Raw genomic sequence first — 12,115 nt, forward strand, 5'->3', positions numbered from 1 at the left:
GTTTATGTTAGAAATAGTTCAAGAGCTCTACGAGCTCTGTCATATTCCTCTTATGACAGAGGAATTTGTGAAATTTGCAAAAATACCCCTGTTCATATTGACTCTCCATGTGTTTTGGTTTTTAGACTTGTTTAATTGTGAGACAGTCCTAAGGGAACATATCCTTTTCGGGTTAGACCACCCAAAAATTTCAATTCACTACTTCAACATGTCTTCACTCAAGTGAAATAAAAAGTAGCCATCCTATTAGTTACTTAGGTATCATTAAGTAGGAGCAGAAAATAATATTTAGTGAAAATGCTACTCAAGTACTGAGTAACTGACCAGACTACCTGATTGAATATTTTAAAATAATGTCAGCTTGTAAACTTAGAAATCATCTAATTCTGGTATTTTAAATGCTAAAATGAAGGGTGAAAAAGTTACTCAAATAAATGCTACAACTAGTAACTGGTTACTAGTTATTACATGCATAAAGCTTGAACAACTTATTAAATTGAATGGTATGAAACTACAGCTTTTAACTCATTAATGGGCTTTATCGCCATCTATTGTTTGGGAGTACAAGTACATTTGTTTTGTTTTTTTTTCTTATTTATTTATTTATTTTTTTACATGCTTTTGGGTGGCTTGTTGCACAAAGACCAACAGCCCATCCAAAATGGACCCCCCTTTTGGGTCCTAAAACTGCTTTGCCTTCATATAAAAAAAAATCACAACAAATTGACAAAATGTACAAACTGGCTGAAAACCTTTGGGATCTTGCCGGAACCACTGAAGGGAACTTTCCATTTCCACTGTCTCTGAAGCTAATCTCCAAATCCTAACCAGCAGCAAGCCGTGCTCCTGCTTTGCTTACGATTGTGAAACTGCTGCCACCTGGTATGGAGCATTGTGAGCGAGCTGTATTTAGGGCAGATCTCTTGTGGCTTTTTAGGAGAAGCTTTTAATCTGCCACCATTATTTCCACACAAGAACTCAGCAAGATAAAAACTCAGGACTGGCCTCAGTGCTTAGAATGCCCATTGAGACACGGCTGAGTCACAGGACTAAGGGAAGATGTCCCAAGGTAGTGCGGTGTTTAAAAGGAAGAAAAGGGCTGAAACCTGATTGTATACGTGTTGATTACAGAGCAATCTTCCAATCTTTCCAAAGCGCTTTTCTTTTTTTTTTTTTTTTTTTTTTTGCCACCAGATCAGATGTTTTTGTGTGTTGTTTGGGGGAGGGATAAAAAGAGTACCTCTGAAGTGACTATTTACTACCTAACAATGAATGTTTTCATCATCAGACAGTTATGCTTCACTCTGTCAGTCTTTTGTCTTCAGTTTTTGTCGCTGTCTCCTGAACTCCCTTTTTTTTATCTTCTTGTTTTCAGCTCAGTATACGTCAGGCCAAGACACGTCACTCAGTATCTCTACTAAAGAAATAGCGCGCTCATCAGGTAAAGTCTCTTATTAACTTTTCGATAGACCAACTTTTTCTTCATGAACTTACTCTTGGCCTGTGATTTTGTACAACTGTAGAAACAAAAATGATTCAAGGGTTTTCAAGGTTTCATCCCAGAAAACTGCCCAGATTGGAATTAAGTGCTTTTGGGATTGTTTGGTCACCCGACCAAACAATCCCAAAAGCACTTAATTCCAATCTGGTTAGGTTAGCTTTTAGCTTTTAGCTTTTAGAATGGTGTTCAACTTTCCTCAGTGGTTGGGTATTATGATCCATATTTTAGTTACAACAGTGTTATGCAAAATTTTTTCAGTTTTTTTTTTTTTTCACATTAGCAGCAGCAATTCTCCTATTCAAACATCTCCACACATTCCAGTTGTGCTTGCAGGCTGACTTTATTAGGACTCTTTTAATGGTGTACGTTTGCTCTGAATTGGGAGGAATTTTGCTCACATATCAGAATGTAACCACTGCGAGGGAGTTGGTTTGACATGTATTTGTTGTATAAATATTGCTTTGTGTTCTTCACATGATCTCCTTTTAGCCTTTCTTCTCCCACAGCTGTGGATGAATAGAAAGTCTGTGGTAGCTAAGTTAAGTTAAAGTTGTTCCCGTGGCACCTGGAGGGATTTTGTAATGTAGCAAAGGAATGACTGGTTTCTGTAGTCATGAAAAAATTTAAGAGTCTGGGAGAGGTAAAGATTTGGGACAGATAGTGTCAATTTGGGAAAACCTAAGAAAGTAGCGAAGTTCCACTGGAGGTGAATTTATCTTCATCACTGCAGACAAAGCGTCTGCATAACATAGCATGACATTAAGCAACATAATCGTTGGGCTATTGCTATAACTTTTTTTTAAATCAAATGCAGTGTTGTCTGTGTATTCCATAAACTGCATGGCATCTTTTTTACCTACATACAAAAACATGCATAGCAGCCTGGATTAGCAAGAGATCAAATTAAATTTGGCTTCATGACTTTGGAACCTCTGGAGATAATGATGCAAAGAAGGATTCTTCATAAAATCAAGGAAAATTATAGACAACCCTGACCTATCATCTTCATGAGACTGTCTTGGGAAGGCAGAGTATTTTCAGTCAGAGGCTTTTTGAGATTTACTGCAATACAGACGGCTACAAGAGATCTTTCCTGCCAGCAGCAATCACCATGTGCAATCACCATGTACAATAACTCTTTAAAGAATTAATGAGTTACAACAACATCTATCTTCCTTTTGAAGTTAATAAAGTACTTTTGAATTTGAGTATCAGATACCTTGATCTATGCCTTAAATAAAACCCTAGGCAGAAATGCAACAGTGTGTTGGATGAATAGCATGATACATAAATGCACAGTTTCAACTTGTTACTATCGACTTTAGGGAGTTTTTTACATCCTACATTTTTGCTCAGAAAAGATCTCTGTGGAAACCTGTAAAAAACACAACATAAACAAGATAAATTAATGTTGTTTATAATGAAAACCAAAGACTCATCTTTACCTTTATCGTCAGCTAAGCTGTACATGTTGGACTACTGAAAATATCCCCTAGTCATCCACCAGTGTTTTAGTTGAACATCAACAAAAAACCCTGTTGCTTACAATATAGCTTACTGTAGTAGTTGGCTTGAAAAATTTGCTCTACCAGGTCGCAAGGACGAGGCAAAAACCAATGACGAAACGACACGAGAAAACAGCAGTGCCTCAGTTTTGTAGGTGTTAACTTGGTCTACCAAATTCTCTATTTCTTCAGAGCTCTGAGGATCTGAGACATTCACTGGACAAATGAGAAAGTGCCATTCAGGTTCCAGCTACTTGGAACCTAAATGGCACTTCTATTAATTTAGCAGATCTATCTAAGTTAATAGATCTGCTGCAGACTGGTTGGTTCCAGATGCCACATCACACCAGATGTCTAACGGTGGTTCTACAGCAACAGTTTTAGCTGATTTTTGCTCTAACAGAAGGAACATTTTGACAATTTCACACAGGGCGATTGTACAATAAAAAAAAAGGCACTAATTGATTTCTTTATCTACTGTATGTCAAATCCAGTACTGACTAGAGGCAAAAGGTTTATGAGTTTTCCTTTTTCTTTTTTTTCTGTTTTTCCATTCCAGCTTCATCGCCAAGTCCCCTTCGCCAGGTGGTGGAGAAAAGCCTTTTCTCCTTACTGTTTATCCCACTGCTGGCCCTAATCTTCCTGCTTGTGTGGAAGGTGAGCTAACGTTTAACCCCTGACACAAGGTCATAAAACTTCACGAGTCGCTCCAGAGATAAAACCTGTTTCTCTGGGGGTTTTATGGTGATGTCGGTAGATACTTGTTTCTTTTTTCCACAGTATTTATTATAACCATCGGCAGCCTTTCAACTTTTCGCCGACGCTAAAGAGTCTAGTGAGTGTTTGGCACATTATTATAATTTTTTTAACCCTTTGCAGGTCAGGTCAAGAAGGAACGTAGAGCATCCTCGATCAAATCGTGGAGAAGAAGAAAGCTTTACAGAGCCGATGGCACCTCAGCCAGCCGGTGAAACGTCAGAAAAGTAAGCTGCTTCTGTCGTTTTCCACAGCTTGTGCATCTTGCAAATGAATGCATTTAACAACATAATTGTTATTTGTGTTCTTTTTGTATTTTCTTGAATCTCTTGTCACTTGGACTCGATTATTCTAACTTCTGAGGATAGAAAAATCTGCAGTGAACAAGAAAGAAGTGGAAACACAAACCACAGAGTCATATAACTTGATAAGAAGCAGGTGTGCTCTTAAACGAGCGATATGCACTGTAAAAACTGTGAAGTGGTAGTTTCTTGAAAGAACTGGGACTTTGTCCAAAAGCAGGGTTACTATACAATTACACAATGAAAGGTCATGGAACTTCAAATCATAAGAAGGACAGTAAATCTGGACTGCAGTGCTTCAGCTGTTTGAGCTTTGAGAATTTGCATTGAATTTTTAAAGCCCTCACCTTTACTTGACTTCCCCACCTCAACCCTCGCAGTAAGTGTAATATATCATCACAGCCAGTTAAATGGTATGATATGTCAGAAGTATGTAGGGTACTACCAAAACTGAGTAGTTTTTATATCGTATTTTCTTCCATTTGATTAAATAATACACTAGTTTTAGAATTTCCTACTAATTTTAAACAGAAAAACAGTATCTCAATATAACATTAAAAATGCAAGTGCAAATACTCCACCTTCTTCAATAAACTCATATCTTGCTTCTGCTGTCAATGTTTAATCCAGCAAGAAAACACTTTTGCCAAAGCAGGAAGCTAGCGTTAGCTTGTCTGAACTTTGTTTTTATATGACTTGTTCATAATTCAGCTCATAGCATCTTTCAGTGCAGTTGCAGTTAAGGGTGTGCCAAGCAAAACTTTCAGAAAGACACTTAACACTCGATTTTGGATGTTGTAGAACTAAATATGATTGAGCTGCACTAAGGGAAGCGCTCCACAGCAACTCCCACCAGCTCCTACAGACTAGTGCCAGCAGCAATTAGCAATTAGCTGAGCTTATCATGTAAACTACAGCACTGCTAAGAACTGTTGGAAGCAACATGGAGAAACTCTGTTGTGGTGGCGTGTTGGAAAGGGTTGGAGGTTTTTAAAGAGACTGAGGCCTACTTCAAGTCATCAGATTCAGTCATGATATGAAGCCAACATTTTTTTAAAGTTATTTTTGGTATATACAGCAATTTCATACCATCTGAACATAACATAGTTATTAGATTAGATCCCTTAAAGGAGAAATCTCAGGTGAGGACCATATTTGTGGTTATGATGCAGCGCTTTCAGATCTCAATTAATGCAAAGAAAACAAGTTCACATTCATTTAGAAACAACAATACTAATGTTTTACCACTGGAAGAGTTCAGAAATCAACATTTGGTGGAACCAGGAGGTTCTCAGTGAGGCTCAGTGCAGTGGGCTCTCAATTTTTTCAAGAGCTGTAAAACAATCTCTTCTTTCCTTTACCCTTGATACTAGCACCAGTTAAGTAGCACTACCCTTTGAAACAATGTAATTAATGATAAATTGCCAACATTCAAAAACCAGACTCGTTGCTCAGTCAGTCGCTTCAGAATTGTGGCAGATTTCCTTTCTCACACCCGTGCTGTGCATGGCTGGCTCTGAATGCAAGCCAAACTCTTCCAGCAGGGAAATGAAAACAGTGTCATCTGAATCTCAAGGCTACGGTTTCTCCAGTAAATCTGCCATGGACAGTCACAAGGAAGCATCACCTGAGACCAGCGCATGACGCACAGAACGGTGAAATTAGAATATGTCTAATTTTCAAAGAGAAAAAAATGCCGCGTTTAGACGACGTTAGCGACTCATCCAGATACATTAAGATCTTCTTTGTTGTTTTACGTACAGTGGTCATGCCGCTTTCACACAATGAGGGTTAAAGCATTCAGTGGAGCAGTGAACACACTGCCCACTGCCATCACCATTTGCAGAAACACTTTAATGAAAGTTGAATAAAGTGGAGTAAATTATTTTTAAACCGAGTTTCACGTACAGCACCTAGCTAAAGTATTCACAACTCTTAAATGTTTTTACATTTTACAATGTTTCAACCTCAATCCTTACTGCTTTTAATGGGATTTCATGTGATATACTGACAAAGCACCACACCACTGTGATGTGGAAGCAAAATGATGTAGTGTGATGTTCAGTTTACTAATAAAAATCAGGAAAAAAATTGTACTTGACATGACATTTTCTAAACTGCTCCGGCTCATCCATGTAGCCTGTGCAACGTCTCTCTAAGCAGCAATCTTCAAGCCTCCAAATTCTCCTTTAGACTTTAACTTGAGCATTCTACCTCACAATGAATATTCTTTGAGCTGCTCATTCTGCTGTTGCTCTGAATGTATGTCTAGTGTTGTCCTGTTGGAGGGCAAACCTCCAAACTGTCAAGTCGTTTCCAGCCTCCATTGGTTCCATTAATCATTTTATGAGTTTTTTGTTTGTTTTCTGTTTTTTCTGGGGGGGGGGGAGGTTGTTTTGTTTTTTACAGTTTTTAGAGTGGCTTTCTTTTGATCCTTCCATAAAACTCTAAGTTTTTGGGTGGCAATCAAATTCTACTTGCTAATCTGGTGATTTACGAGTTCAATTTGTTTGATCGGAGTGAAAGAGTTTTACGCCTGAGGATGTTTTGAAAGTCTCATGCAGTTTTGTTTTATCTTCCATTTCACGACTACGGATGAATTTGTGTTGCTTACGCACAAACAAAAATTCCAATAACATTCATGAAGGTTTGTGGTTCTGACATAACAAAATGTCAGAGGTTTAACAGCGAGATGTTTTTGCCTGGACGCCGTTTAACATTCGCCCTGTTGTCCTTTTCCAGAAATGCGCTGAACATCCCCGCAGAAGTGTAAAGCTCTGCAAGTTAGAGTGCGCCAGCATATTTTGTGAGTTTTTACTTTTATTTAAACATGGTGTCCTGCATGAAAGCTGGGCAAAGAAAAGAGATTGACCTTCTGTACTTCTCTAACACCTTTCTCCACATTCTCCTCCCCAGGGCTGTGCTCTTCTCTCTCTTTTTTTTCATCTGTTGGTGTTCAAAGGTGAACGACAAACACGGACCTGCACACCACAGTGAGACTGCAGAGCTTGAGAGGCCTGTTTTGACTGCGCTCCAGATTCACGGTGGCAAACATTGACTGCAACTTTTTGTCAGGTTCAATCAAACCTGACGCTGTTTTTTTTTTTTTTTGGTTTGTTTTTTGCTTTTTTTATAAGACAACATTATCCCCGTGCTTTTTGAAAAGGACTAAAGATTTTAGCCGATAACTCATACTCGTCCAAGCTCTAGACACTCCCGGCTCCAAGCTATCATCCATCATTACCTGCTGCAATCTCTGCATCTTCCACCCTCTGGGGAAAACTTTGCATATTTATCAATTTCTTTTTTTTTCCCTCCAGGCTGCCATGATTGCTTTTTTTTTTTTTTTTCGCCTGCTTCTCAGTCATCAAAGAACAAAGACAGTGTGACTGATGCCGGCAATATCTTGTTTGAATTGGGGCATGAATTTCTACCTCTGGTAACGCTTCATGTTAACCACATCCTCAACAGCTCCCCCACTTTTCTTTTCTTTTTTTTATCCTCCAATGTCTGAGGTTCTCCAAAGAATTGCAGTGCTGAGTGTGGTTGGCCCCAAAATTTAGTCACAGTAGTCTGGCTTGTGTATGTTCCCAAGAAGAAGAAGAATGGGGGGAGTGGAGGGTATGATGTATTTATTTATTGGTGGTTGGCACTCAGTGGCTACTCTTCCAGAGCTGAAAGATTTTGTTTAAGGGCACCTTTTACTCATGGGTCACATTTAAAAAGTAAATAAATAAATAAATCTCTGTAACAACATATTGTAAAACTGAACACATTATCCTCTTGAGCTAATTATGCTATTTCAATGTAGTTGGCATACATATATATATATATATACATATATGAAAACGTATATATATATATATGACTTGAGCAACTTTGAATGTGTGAATTATTACGTGGAGATAAAACATGTATTAAAAGTATGCTGCTTTGACTAACCCCCCATGTAGGCTGTTCAGAACTGCTAATCCATAAACTGGGATGACGCGCGTGGATCCACGTAGTTTAGTCACACATTCAGAAGCTGCGGTTTCCATTCCGAATGTGTGGAAATCTTTGTGGCTATTCTGCTGATGTCGGTGAAAAAAACACACACACACACACACATTCACACACACAGAGAATCTGTCAAGTAAGGAATTCAATTTGAATCGTACGGGAATAAGTTTGTTCACACGTTAAGTTGTTAAAAGTCCTGGTCAAACCGTTTAATGAAATGTATTCAAAATTCACTCAACATGTATCGGCCAATCAGAGGAGACGTCGGCGTCTGATTCAGGCGTCAGAGCGACATGCCCCGCCTACTCAGAACGGCTACGTTTGCAGCATTTTGGAGAAATTGTAGTTGGTGATTTTACAGAAGAGCTATGGATTTAACACTTTGGAATGAAACTCAACTTTTTATGAACTATGATGCTATGAGAACTCTGGAGTCAGCCGGACGTTGTAGGATACCGTGGCAGTAACATCCGCCTGTTTCCATCGCAGTTTTGTGAAATACATCTATTTGGAAACGGCCAAAAAAATCATCTCATCCTAGAACAAAAACATTTTATCTTAATTGGAGAATTTCTATGAAGCTAATTTATTTTCAATTTGCGTAATCTTATGACGAATGGAAATGCAGCTAATGAAGGAACAGGATTTAAAGCCAGTGACGGCAGCAGCTGTCGTTCCTCAGTAAATGTTTGTTAGTTTTGGTATTTAATTTCTTTACACATCCTGCATATACAGTATGTTATGCAAGGCACAGCCTGTTACCACGGAGACCTTTGATGGCCATTTTCATCTAAATGAGAAAAAAGTAAAAGATGTTAAAAAAAAAAACCTAAAGTCCTTTTTAAAATTCATAATCCGTAAACCACCAGATTACCTTTTGGAATGTTTGGCATAATTTCTGCTTATCATCTGTATTATTGATGAAGCTCAGCATAAAATACAGCTTGAGGTATGTGAGCAGACTGATGGTGCTGTTTAGGCATCAATTATCACGTTTCCTGTCAGAATGCAGATTGTTGGGGAACATATGATCACATATTGGTGATATTGGTGCCATTAGTTAGGAAAAAGAAGGCACGTCTAAGCCATGACCACTGGTATTTGCAGGAAGTAAGCGCTATTGTTCCCAAGTTTTCCAGGAAAATGTTTGGCAATGTTTTAGTCACAACACCCTGTCTGAAAGTGAAGTTCTTAGGAGGTTATGAGCAGTCAATATCTTACCTGCAATAGAAAACTGTCTTCATCTATTATAGATGCAGATCACTTAAGTCTGACCTCAAAAAAAGTCAAGCGCTTTATGTGAGTTCAAAGAACCTTTAGGCTCTTGTCTCATTTGAAAAATGTAAAGAGTTCACAGTAAGTTACTGGTATAAAAGTGGAGTTAAATGCTTTTTTGCAATAAATCACTGTCAGTTTTATTTTAATCAACAAAAGAAGAAAAAATGTAATAGTTAATTCCTAACTAGTCCAGGCTCCTACTGGACTAGTCAGCATACATTTCTTTTCTGATTTACAGTAAATGTAACACGAGAGTTATCAACCCCATCTAACAGAAAAAAACCCTCCAACCCAAAGACACCATTCAATACCTGCTGAAACACACTTCTTTTCTTTTCTTGTTTTTTTTTTTTTTTTTTTTTTGTATTTTTACTTGTCGCTTTCAATGAACAAACTGATGTAATACTGGAATTAAAAACCTTCAGCTTCACCTAAACTGTCTGAAACTGCAGAAGGAAATGTGTCGTTTTTCAAATGCTTTCTGCAATGAAACCTTTTTGCCGTTGCCCTCGTTGAGCTCAATAACACGGAGAAAGTTGATAGTAAAATACATGCAGGGGGGTTTCCATGTTTTACTTGGCTGCCTGTTTAAGTCTTTAAGGATTCTTCTGAATCACCAAAATCAAACCTATGAGAAATGAAGTCAGAGCGGCAGGTCGCATTACGCCACTGCATTTATTTGAACAAAGGAGTGTGACGTTGCAGTGATCCCTTTTTGTGGCAAAGCATGTGGCGACAGTGGAGTGCAACCACTCTGTTATGACAGGAATCTCCCCCAGCTGTCCGGGTGAACCGATGCGCGACGAGCCGGCTGCACCTTTCTCTGTGAGGCAGTTCTGCTTTGGAGTCTCAAACAAATTCGCCATAACCGTTATCTGACCCTGGAGACTTTCTGCTCTGACCAGCAGAAACATTGCTTGCTTGAATAATCGTAAACCCTTAGAAAACCTGTCAGGGATCAAAAGATAAAATTAATGGTGAACACTGAGCTTATCCCAGAGAAATTACATGCAAACTAAAATTATTATTATTATTATTTTTTTTTTTGCAGTAAAACACTGTCCACGGAAGTACACTGTGACCTCATATCTATATTAAATAGCTGCAAAAATGTTGAGGTCTTCACGGTTAACTTTTTTACTCCGTGAGTGTGTATTAAAAGCAATCATCTATCCACAGTTATCTGAAATTAGCAGGCATGCTTCTGCACTTCCTGTCTCCGTGAGCAAGGAGCTTCCCTCTGCGGTCGGCATCAGACGATAAAACTACTTCAGATCAGACCAAACATGACGATTAAGAAACAAAAAAAAAGGCTTGATCTAACAAGAACCACGTAGATCAGTAAGAAAACAGAGCTGAACATGATGACCGTGCAAGTAGGAAGTTAGGAATGAGAGCAGGACACGCTGGTTGTGACCTTCGCAGTCAGACAACCAGCTGATGGGACGCTAGAATCTGTTGCTGGCTCTAGTGGATATTTCACATCATCATCATCATCATCATATTTGTGGTCTTATATTGTTCTATTTCCACTCTTGTTTCCGTGCCTTGTTTGATTAGCGTATTGAACTCGTGCGTTTGTAAAAAAAAAAAGTCTGCAGCCTATCTGTGCATTCCTGTGGCAGTGGAAACATCATCCGAGGTCAGTCACCTCTGCTGCGAGAGAGGTCAGTGAGCTCGACCTGGAACCAGAAATAAATTGGTACTTGTGTTTGTTTTTGTTTTTTTTTTTGTTTTTCTGGCAAAGTAGTTCTTTTACATCAGCAGAAGGACTCTACGGTGGTTGTGACATTTCTTTCCGCTTCAACTCGCTTAACCTTTGCAAACGTTAGAAGCCATTTCAGCCGGCAACTGCTTGTTTCCTGAGTAATTGGAGCTATATACTGGGAATTTTTCTTATAGAAGACAAGAGTATATTGTGCGAGTTGAATTGTGTGTCTTACAGAAGAAAAGGTATACCACATTGGTGTTCGTATGTTTCTGATGAGCAGTTCATCCTCAGCTCGTTATTAGCTGGAACTTCCTCGGTGTGGTAAAAAGTATTGTTTATAGTGTTAAACTGCAAGATAACAACATTACAACAACATGAATAAATAAATAAAAATGCATTTTTAATAAAAAAAATAAATAAAATAAAATAAGTGTGGTAACACGTTAACTGTGCCATAATCTTTATGGCTATGTCTTTGACTCAAAATATACTGCAATTGTGCAAGTATTTCACGAAGGAATATCAGAAATTAGCGGTGAAGGACTGAGATTTTTATATATTTAACAATGCATTTGTAAACAATATTGGAGTAATATATCTATGACAGTTTAGACCAGTGACTTTCTCCTCTGTCATCGCTAGCTAGTAGTTTTCTACATCAGTAAATAAACATTAAGTCGTCTGTCATCCCATGCAGTTTCTTTGACTATTTCCACAGATACAGGTTAGTCTGGCCACAAACTAACAAGGCATCCAGTTGCTTTTTTTTTTGAATATGTAGTCTACATGAACTTAAGAGCTGTAACAGGTCTAAGCTGTGAACGAGTAAAAAACAAAAAAAAAAGAATAACACGGTCTCCCATTTTCCTGTCCTAACCCCAGAGACTGTTGGTGTGTCTGATGCAAAGCGAAGCAGTTGATGTGCATTAGTCGAGAGCATGACTGCCCTTAAACACTGCTCCCGTGTGTTGTTTCTGTTTGGCAATAAGAGAGTAGACCTGCATCCTGAACAGTGCTTTTGGGCACGAGCGATCCAATTCAACCCACCGCAGTGGGCCAA

At 38.5% G+C, this 12,115-nt stretch overlaps 1 long non-coding RNA gene across 1 annotated transcript; it reads left to right on the plus strand.

Moving 5' to 3' along the window:
* Positions 1-1,335: 1,335 nt before the first annotated feature.
* Positions 1,336-11,888, plus strand: LOC107838454 (uncharacterized). The gene is made up of 5 exons (XR_001664518.1): positions 1,336-1,441; positions 3,566-3,663; positions 3,886-3,989; positions 6,807-6,870; positions 6,981-11,888. It is a non-coding gene; the product is annotated as an uncharacterized LOC107838454 (long non-coding RNA).
* The last annotated feature ends 227 nt before the right edge of the window (positions 11,889-12,115 follow it).

Source organism: Poecilia formosa, unplaced genomic scaffold, assembly GCF_000485575.1.
Source record: "Poecilia formosa unplaced genomic scaffold, Poecilia_formosa-5.1.2 Scaffold258, whole genome shotgun sequence".
Classification (NCBI taxonomy): domain Eukaryota; kingdom Metazoa; phylum Chordata; class Actinopteri; order Cyprinodontiformes; family Poeciliidae; genus Poecilia; species Poecilia formosa.